We start from the raw sequence: 10502 nt of genomic DNA, 5'->3' as shown, positions 1-10502 counted from the left end.
GGGATATCTGGGAGGTGTGTGGGGTGTCCAGACTGTGTCTGGGGTATCCGGGTGGTGGCCGGAGCTGCATCCTGCAGGGGCAGCTCGGGGTTCCCACAGCAGAGCGCTGCCCGGCTGGGGAGGCCTGCCCGTTTGTGAAAAACGAGGTTCACTCTCCTGTTAGAATTTAAAGAGTTTAATATAAAGACAATAAGAGACACATAAAATAAAGCAAAGGGATAACGGCCGGGTGCCTTGGCGCTCTGCCAAGAGCACACCTGATGCTAGAGGTGAGTCCTTTTTATACCATTTTTACTGTCTGTTCTCTATTCATATTAAAACTTTTCCAGGAGCTGTTCTGCATGGCCACTCCTTGGTTCCGCCTTTTTAGAGCATGCGTAGTCTTCTGCCTTGTGGTTTTATTTCTTTTGATTCTTGGGGTTGGGCCCGCTAGGTAAGAGTCGATGGTGGGGTGGATCTCTGAATTCTCCAGACAGTCAGGGCTGATTGCAGCTTTGGCCTCTTTGTCCCCCGGGCAGAGCGGTGATAGCAGCTCTCGGACCCTCCTGGCCGCCCGTTCTCGGGGCGGAGCAGCCTTTGGGCCCTTTTGTTCTCTGGACAAAGTGTTGATCAGCAGCTCCTCGGGCCTCATCCTCTGCTCCCTTGGAGGTTATCTTACTTGCTCACACTCGCTAACATTCTTGCTAAAACGAGAGAAAACTACATCCACACAGCAAAAAGCATTTCTAACATTATATAATATCTACCTTAATACTTTGCAAGAAGCCAATAGTATAATATATGTTTATAACACCGTTCATCTCCCTGCCCACCTGGACACACACCGGCTGAACATGAGCCCAGTTGTGCCCAGATGGGCAAGGAGGCCAATGGCACGTGGGCTGTACCAGCCACAGGGTGGCCAGTGGGACCAGGGCAGTGACTATCCGCCGGTGCTGAGGCATCTCTGGTCCTGGGGTCAGTTCTGGGTGCTTCACTAGAAGAAAAACATTGCTGAGCTGGAGAACAAGGAGCGGCACAAGGAGGGAGCTGGGAGGGTTCAGCCTGGAGAAAAGGAGGCTCGAGGGGACTTTCTTGCTCTCCACAACTCCAGGAGGATGCAGCCATGTGAGGGTCGGGCTCTGCTTCCAGGGAACAAGGGACAGGACAGGACAAGAGGGATTGGCCTCAAGTTGTTGCAGGGGAGGTTCACGTAGGACCTCAGGAAGAACTGCTGTGGAAAGGCTCGTCCAGCCCTGGAACAGGCTGCCCAGGGTAGTGGTGGAGTCCCCATTTCTGAAAAGATTTAAAAGCCATATAGATGTGGCACCTGGGGACATGGTTTAGTAGTGGCTTTGGCAGTGGTGGGGGAACAATTGGTCTTGATCTTCAGGGTCTTTTTCACTAATTCCATGATTGCAACAGTTAGGTCTGTGATTGTTTTCAAGGTTTGATCAGCTGAACACTGCCTTTGAGAGGTCCCAATGTCCTGCCTCTGCTTGGGGAGAAGTCGTGCTTTCTCTGGCAGAAAGATGAGCAAGGTATGTAAACAGGTGCACTGCAACTTTTCTACTTGGAAAGAGACCTTTATTGTCATGAGATGATCAGCGATGAAAGAGACAGGGCAGATTGCTTGGATGCAATAAGCCGATTTTATACATACAGAGCTGAGTATTTATACCTTTTCAGCAGTTACTAAAAATAAATTCTTATATAAGCAGCAATCACTGTAACAACCATATCTATGTTTCTTAATAACATCACAAAACTAAAAGCTAGCACTAACTATCACAGGTACATACCAAGCATGCTTTTCTTCTGTGCTGACTATTTCATTGCCACGGTTTGTGGCCTAGCAGCATTAGCACGTCTACTTCTGACATGAGCTTAGCAGTGCTCTCACTTCTGCTTTCTAGCTGTATCTCCACACTTTTCTGAAGAAGAATCCTGATTTGGAAATTGTTATGTATGCACACAATGGTTGAGTGCAGCTATCTGAGTACAGTCAATGCTGTAGCTGGGCTTTGCCCTTTCCTTGTGGCAAGAGGAGGCTCCAGTGTGAAGATCAGCCCTGACTCAGCTCATACAGAACTGGGCTGGCCCAGAACACCTTTCTGCCACTGAAATGCCAAAACAGCAATACCTGCTTTTGGTGAACCAAGGTGATCTATTTCTACACCTTCAACCTGTGTTTGGTGACACAGTTTTCTCAGGGCATTTCCTAACGATTCTAAGGATAATTTTTGAGTCGTCTTGGTCTCTCTTTAGGTTGTGCAGATCCAGAATATTTGGGCCTTGGCACATACATGTCTTAGGCTGGAGAACCACTGTTCTATTCCTTGTTACAATCTTGGCACATGAAGGTTCTGCTGTTAGGCAGGACACTGTTACTGCTTCCTGAAGGTGAAAATCTACTCAGTGATTTGCGTTGTTGAATTGTGTCCTTCAATGTGTCCCAGCTATGGTTTTGCTTTAAAAACCCCTGCAGTTCATCTGAAGATAACTTCTTTTGCAGGCCAGGGATGGGCAGTGGTACTAGATGAATGATGCCTTAAGACATCTCTCTGCCAAAGTACATATTTACTCTTCTATGCCAGGTAGGAACAAGTGTGAAAGGATGTTCAGAATACACTCTCCTGTTACTGATTCTGTTGCTGTTCTTCTCTGGTGGATTTTGCTTTTTTGTCATAGGAGAGAACGACTGTTTGTCCAGGTGAGTTCTGTCTGTCCTTCAGTTTGACAGGCCCTTTCTTCTCCCTCGTTGTCTGGCACTAAACTGCACTTATGTAAATTGCCAGCTGTATGCCCTCTGAGAAAAGTGGTGAAATGCCAGCTGTGAAAAGTGGCAAAATGAACATCTGAGAGGGTATAAAGATGAGTCACTGCTTGAAAGGGACAAACATGGCTGGAAAACCGTAATCTATTTTCCAAAGCCTTGTGCTTCTTCAGTCTTCTGCATGTTACGTCAAGTGTGCCAGAAAATGATAGGTCTAAAGCCACAAGGAAACTGCAAGAAATCAAGGAGGTGGAGAAAACCCACACACCCTGAGGAGGGGGAGAAGCTGAACAGAAGCCAGCCAGACATTCCACCTCCCAGGAAATGCAGGGCACCCTCACCACCAGCTGGGATATGGCCATGGGAACCTGCTCAGCTGTTCCCACGGGGAGAGAAAGAGCCTCCTGATGGCAGAAGCTCAGGGGAGGATGGTGCAAGAGTGAAGAAGGGGAACTCCAGAGAGAAGGACTAAAAACTAGCAACATTTGCAGCATTGCAACAGTTGCCTCACTCTTTGCCAACCATTTCAAGTGCATGGCTAGCGTAGGGACCTGTTTCAGTACTTGTCACCAAGCTTCCCAGCGTAACCTGCCAGTGATCATCAAATGCTGCAGACATCTCAGAAAGAATGTTGACCATTAAACCTGACTTCTGTGTCCGGCAGAGAGCCAATCGCTGAAGGCTCTGATGATAGGCAGGTTACTAGCCCAATTAGAGAAGTTGGTAACACCTCTGTGATGACGTATTTAAGAAAGGAAAAACCGTGGGAAGCGCTCTTTTCTTCTCCCCAGAGGTGGTGAGGTAGCCACTGCGACCCATCCCAGTGGGGGATGCCCAGGGCTGCATGGCCGGAGCCCTCCTGAAGCCAGGACTGCAGCCGGGCCCCTCCAAAGCTGGAGCTGCCCCGTGAGGACCACGCGGCCAGGGCCGGCTGTGCGGTGCCAGCAGGGACCACATGGCCAGCAGCAAGAGACACAGCAAGCAGTTCCCTGATGCGGAGCCCAGATGAGATCAACCTCTCAACTGCAACTTACACCAATTTTCTTCCAAGTCAGAGAAGAAGGAAAAGTGAGGACACATGAGGAAAACCAGCACAACGGCACCAAGGTCAGTGAAAAAAAGGAGAGGGAGGAGATGCTCCAAGAACCAGAGCTGAGATTCTCCTGCGAGCTGTGGTGAAGGCTATAATACATTTTCCCTGTAATTCATGAGGTGCATGGGGGGGTGCAGAGATCCACGCGCAGCCTGTGAAGGAGAGTACTCACGCTGGAGCACGTGGACACTGAAAAGCTGTAATCTAGTGAGGAACTCGAACAGAGAGAGATGACCCTTGCTTTTAGAGATAGAGGAAGAGAGCCTTTACTTCAAAACTAGAATAGCTTATCCTTAAAACACTAAACCACATGGACTAAAATGACCCACACTAGGCAGTTGTGGGAAGACTGCTTGACCCATGGGAGGGATTTACATTGCAGCAGGTTTGGGCAGGACTATTGCTTGTAAAAGTTAAAACCACACTAGAAGAGTTCGCAGAGAGCTATCTCCAGTGGGAAGGATCCCACGGCACAGCAGAAGAAACTCTCTTCCTTAAGCATACTGAAGAAAGATTTTTAAGACGTGGAATACTGACCAAAACCTTATGTTCTGTTTCCTTGTGTAGTTGGTGGAAAGAGGGAGGGACTGGGAAAGAAAGGTGTTCTGAAAGTTCTCTTTGGCTCTCATTACCCTTTTTACTTTCAATTTTGTTAATAATAAATCTTCTTTATACTGTTTAAGTTTTGAACCTGTTTTGCCTTAAAGTGGTTTTTTTTTTTCAATAATCCTTAACTCATGAAAAGGAAGTTTTAATTTCCCCTCATCTGCTTAGCTATGGCAGAGAAAAATGAGTGAATAGTTTTTTGTGGGTGCCTGGTGCTTAACCAGCTTCAAACTGCAACAACTTCCTTTATGAACACTCCCCTGTGATGCAGAAAGGTGGGAGCTTTGTAAACCTGTATTGAAAAAGCATGCAGAGATCTCAGGGAAAAAAATTTCTCAGGAACAGAGTGTCTCCAGGGCTGCTGGATCAGAGGCTCAGTTCCCCTGTGTGTGGCTCACGTTCTCCAAGTGCAACATCTAGTGCAAGAGAGACAGGGAACCAAGGGAGTACAAACATGGACACTGACAGTCCCCATCAACAGGGCTGTCTGGTTAAGCAGGTGGGTTTCTACTCTTTTTACTCCTTCTTTTGGTGAAGAAATTGGTTTCCTGGCAGACTTGGGCAGTGGAGTCTGATTAAAAACCACAACACTTCACCTTGAAGATGATTCTGCAGTGTGTCACACACGCTGCAGTTTGTATACCTTCTGGTCTATTTCTCAGCCAGCCCAGACCTGAAATCAGTTTCTTAGGCAAAAACCAAGACAAATATTTAGGCATTTCTTCTCACAGAAAGTATAAAGCACCCAGCTCCCAAGCCTGCTGTGAAACTCACTCCAAAATGAGGGAAGCATCTTCTTTCATCTCCAGTGCCAGTGCTTGGGACTGCTGTGCCTTCTAGAAACCAAGTCCAGTGAGAAAGGTGTTGGGAGTGGGGAATGTGAGCAGGAACAGGGTCCAGATGAGCACCCAAGTGAAGAGATCTTTCTTGGCACCAGTCATGGTCTGGTGACCTGTGTAAAAGTCACTTCTCCACCAGCCTAGGAGAAAGGGAAAGATACTATAGTATTCAATTACCAAGAGAAATTATTTTATTTATTTAGCTACATGTATTGCATCTGCAGAAACCAGTCCTTTGTGTCTTGTCCTCTTACCTTCTCAGGCATATATGACATCAAAAAACACCTTCACAAATCGTGTAAAACTTGCAGTACCAGCCAAATTACTGCTCTTCCCCATCATCTGCTCAACCAACAGTGTTTCTCTCCAGGACCTGCACACTATGAGTGGCCTCCGTTTCCATGTTCCATAACTTTCATCTCTTTCTCTGTCTTTTCCTGTCTCCCTGGGCTCTCCTCTCTGCTGGGCACTTTTCTCAGTCGCTCCCTAACCTCCCAATGCTTTTCACTGTAATTGTGTTTCTGGCAGATGCTACCTAAAAGCACTGTCCAAGCCTGGTGATCTGCACCTTTTCTTCCTCTCCTGCTGCTGTTTGATGCATTTTTTTGATCTTACGGGCCCTTGTGCCCTGGCTCCCTCCTGCTGTTAAACCCTGTTAATGTAAGAGAAGTGGCAGTCAGTCAGTGTCTCCTCCATGGTGCCTTACCTGCATCTCTCTGACCTGGACAGCTGATGGGAGCCATCACAGCCCCTCCTGGTACAGGCTTGTCTCTGGGTGTGGAACATGGTTCCTGAAGGAGAAGAGCAAAACTCACAATAATGCCTTGGAAATGTCCTGCTGGTAGAGCTGATTAGAAGGCTGCCAGCGAGGCAAGTTGGCATCATGTCTCAAGACTGGTCCAGGGATGCTCTTGGGTAAAAGTGACACTTTCTCAGCTCCACAGCTTCTCTGGGCAAGCCATGTCAGTGCTTCACCACCCTCACAGGGAAGAATTTCTTCCCAGTGTTCCATCTAACCCTGCCAGGCATCAGTGTGATGCCATTCCCCCTTTTCCTGTCACATCAGCTTGTCCCAAGTGCCTCTCCAGCTCTTTCGGAGCCCCTTTAGGCACTGGAAGAGGCTCTAAGTTCTCCGCAGGGCCTTCTCTTGTCCAGGCTGAACATCCCCAGCTCTTTGTCTCCAGAGCAGAGCTGCTTCAGCCCTTAGAGCAGTTTCATGGCCTCTGGACAGCAGGTCCACATCCTTCCTGTGCTGGAGAACCCAGAGCTGCAGGTGGGGTCCTGTCTGAGCAAAGAAGAGGGGCAGAACCCCCTCTCACCTGCTGCCCATGCTGTGGGGATCAGCCCAGGACATAGTTTCTGGACTGCCAGTGCACATGACCAGCTCATGTCCAGCCTCTCACCAGCATCCCACATCCTTGTTGGCAGGGCTGCTCTCAATCTGTTCATCCCACAGCCTGGATTGATACTGGGTGTTACCCTGATCCATGTGCAGCACCTGCATTTGGCCTTGTTGAACCTCATAAAGTTCCTATGGGCCCACTGACTGAGCCTGTCCAAGTCCATCTGGATGGCCGTGTCCTCTAGGTGTGTCATCCACACTGCTCAGCTCAGCGTCATCTGCCAGCGTGCTGAGGGTGCACTCGATCCCACTGTCTGTGTCATTGATGAAGATATTGAATAGCACTGGTGCCAGTACAGACCCCTGAGGGATACCCCTTGTCACAGATGTCCATTGGGACTCAGCCATCTGCCCATCCATTCATCTGTCCTTTTGTCCTTCTGTCTGTCCATCCATCCAGGTGACTTACCATCTGTCCTCTCTCCAATCTGTCCTACCCCCATCCATCCGTCTGCCCATCCTTCCCTCTGGCCTGGCCATCGCTGCTCTCTCCATCTGTCCAGCCATCCATCTCTGAGAGACTGGAATGTTAATGGTTAAGGACTCAAAACAATTGTGCCCTATCTGAAGTGGAACATCATACAGTGTAGAACTCCCCTGCCCCTGTTCCCACGGAGCTGGAGCACATATTAACCTATTGAACATTGCATTTTGCAGGCTTCTTCAACCCCTGACAGATCAAGGCTGTGAACATCACTTGACCAACTTACATCGAAATTGCAACAACCAGGTTTTGTCCCTGGCCCCACTGGTGGGTGGTAACTATATAACCATTCTGTTCTTATCCTTTCTTTCTTTTCCCTTATACATTTTCTTTAATGATATTTTAATGTTTTTATATTACTGATAGGAAAGATGTGTGCTAATGTCTTTACAAACAATTCCATGGGTGAGGGTATGGGTCTTTGAAATGAGTGTTAATGTCTCTACCAACTTCAAGCTGCAGGTTTGTTACAGAACAGTTTGACTCCTGAAACAGGCAAATGGATCTGCACAAGCCTGACTTTCTGAACTTTGGATGGAAATGATATGTTTAAGAGGGGAATATGTGGCAGGTGGTTTGGAAAGGCTGTACCTTCCAAGTATCTCAGCCAGTGAGATACTAGGTGTGTGTGCCCAGTGGACTCTCTCCCTTTATTTGAATAAAGTTGTAGGACTCCTCTGTCTCCTTTATGGACACTGGCTTTTCATTGCGTGAATTTCTGCACATTACTATTGATAGCAAATCTTAAAATGTAGCCATTTTTGTTACTAAGTACCTGTTGGGGCTTTTGGGAGTTCCCCTTCTGTTTTCTTTTTTCTCTTGAGAAATTCTCCCTATATATGTTGCCAGGGCAGCAAATTGCTGGGTGCTTGGGAGAAACAAAAGACCTGGCCACTGAGGGAGGAGCCCAATGGGCTACTCTTTTTCACCTGGGGATGTGGGCTGTTAGCTCTCTGTGTTTGGACGGGAGAGAGGCGGGAAGGGATTTGTCAGCATGGCAGGCTTCTGCTTTTTTGGCTGCCTTCCTTCTACCAGAGAAACCCCGGGATTCCCAAGTCCGCCTTTCCCTGCCCCGCTGGGAGCTGGGCTGCAGCCTCCCTGCCCCCGCCATTGCTTCGAGCCTTCGCTACTCTGTAGCCCTGCACGCCTTGCCTGCTGAGACCTCCGGGGGTTCCCACTGCAGCTCCGGAATTCGATACATCTCATCTGCCCCCCGGGATTTGTGCTCGTCCCTGCTGTTCCAGCCTGCCGTTCCAGCCTGCCGTTCCAGCCTGCTGTTCCTGAGGGTCCGGCCGGACACCGGGATCAGCTGCCCAGGGGTTTGTGAAGCCTTTGTTCCATCCCTTCCTGGGATCCCAGGGCACCAGCACCGCGTGCTCCCCGAGCTCGCTCCGGAGCGCCCCCTGCAGCCGCGGGGAAACCATCGCACCTGCCCTGCTCACCGGGAGCCGCCAGCGCCCCTGCCGGCTGCGAGCGGAACTGCACCCGAGGGGAAAGGGCCTGACAGCCGAGAAGGCTGGGGACTGGGTTTGTGATTGTTTGCTGTTACTGCCATAGTTATTGCTGTTTGTTTGTCTTGTTATACATACATACATACATATATATATATATATATATATATATATACATATATAAAATATATATGAGTAAAGAACTGTTATTCCTATTCCTCATATCTTTGCTTGAAAGCCCCTTAATTTCAAAATTATAATAATTCGGAGGGAGGGGGATTGCATTTTTTTTTCATTTCAAGGGAGACTCCTCCCTTCCTTGGCAGACACCTGTCTTTCAAACCAAGACAGTACCTTATTCTACCTTAATGTTCTCAAGTTTGCAAATAAAAGCTTGTTCTTGAACTTCCTGAGTATTTTGTTGTTTCTCCCCACACATTTACTCACCACCAGCAGAATAAATCAACCAACCTTCCCCTAAACCCTCCAAGCAGACCAGGGCATAACACCACCCCAGTCAGTCATCCAGCTGTCCATCTATCCTTCATCCTGGCTACCCCTGCTGTCCATCTCTCCAGCCATCCAGCCCAAACATTATTTCATCTGGCCGTTCATCCATCCATCTGTCCAGACAATCCCTGCCATCTGTCCCCCTGGCCCGGCCATCTCTGCTGTCTGTCTGTCCATATGGCCCATGGCTGGCCAACCCTGCTGTCTCTCCATCTAGCCCGCCCATCCATCCATCCATCCATCCATGACCCCACTGGAGAGAGGGAGGTGTTTGTCCATCCATCTATCCCTGGCCCCCACCCCCTCAAGAAGCCCCCTCCACCCAATTTCCTCCATGACCCTGAAGGGGACAAGCTCGATGATGACTATCCCTGCTGCAAGAACAAGGGCAAAGTGACACCCTGTGGGGGAACAGAGAGGGACAGGTGGGAACCCCCACCTCCCCCAGGCATAGGATAGAGATGAACAAGATGGATGGATGGAAGATTCTGGAGGAGCATGGTAAGCCCTACATGCGTGGCAGAGTAGGGGAGTTTGGGGGGAGATGAACCCCCAAAATTGTCACCCACCAGCACAAGCATGATGGCATGATTGGGAGCTGGAGAGCTGGGGTAAAAGTGTGGGTAGAGGCTCAAAACCCTGCTGGGAGGGTTCCAGACCCCATTTCGAGATCCCAGGGGTGCGGGGTGGGTTCTCTGTCCTATTGGGGGGGTTCTGGGGGTCTTGGACTCTTTAAGGGGGCCTCAGGTGTGCTGGAGGGGTTCCCTGCCCTCATTTGGGGGTCACAAAGGTAGTGGGGGGAGGTCCTTGTTCCATTTGAGGGTGCTCTGTGGGGACATTGGTGGGGGTGTCCTGAATGCCTGTGTCACCTCCACTTCGGATTTTGGTTAGGGTCAGTGCTTCTGGGTGAGCCACCAGCTGCTGCTGACAGTGGCTTTGGGGTGGTTCTTGGGTTGTTTTGTCTTTCCCCACAAATCTCCTTGCAGGGATATCCAACTGGTCTGGGGACTACTCTGTGCAGCCAGCAAGCTCAGTGGTGAAGCTGAGGATGAGTGGAGCCAGTGCTGGCCACACCGTGCCACCAGCATCACGCAAGAGCAGCCACAGGTAGTTTGTGAGCAGGGAATGCCAAGTGCTGGGAGAGCCTCTGTGGGTCCATTCGAGGACAAGGAATAGACCACTGAGGAACCACTGGATCTGGCTGTGCTGAATCTGGCTGCCCCCACTCCAGTTTGGGGAATGTCACAGGGTGAGTGGAAGCTTTAGACAAGCCCTGCCAGCTTAAATTTAAGAAATTACGCTGGCCCACAAGTTCTAAGGATGGCACATTAGGTCTATTTATAAAATGAGTTATTTATTAAA

General features: G+C 49.3%; 1 long non-coding RNA gene across 1 annotated transcript; it reads left to right on the top strand.

Annotated features, from left to right (window-relative positions):
* Window positions 1-5: 5 nt before the first annotated feature.
* On the top strand, window positions 6-8866 carry LOC309581280. Its single transcript, XR_014227039.1, has 3 exons — window positions 6-269; window positions 1428-1520; window positions 7353-8866. It is a non-coding gene; the product is annotated as an uncharacterized lncRNA (long non-coding RNA).
* The last annotated feature ends 1636 nt before the right edge of the window (window positions 8867-10502 follow it).

This window comes from Coloeus monedula, assembly GCF_965178545.1.
Source record: "Coloeus monedula genome assembly, chromosome: 22".
NCBI classification, from domain to species: domain Eukaryota; kingdom Metazoa; phylum Chordata; class Aves; order Passeriformes; family Corvidae; genus Coloeus; species Coloeus monedula.
This window is presented reverse-complemented; position numbering and strand designations above follow the sequence as displayed.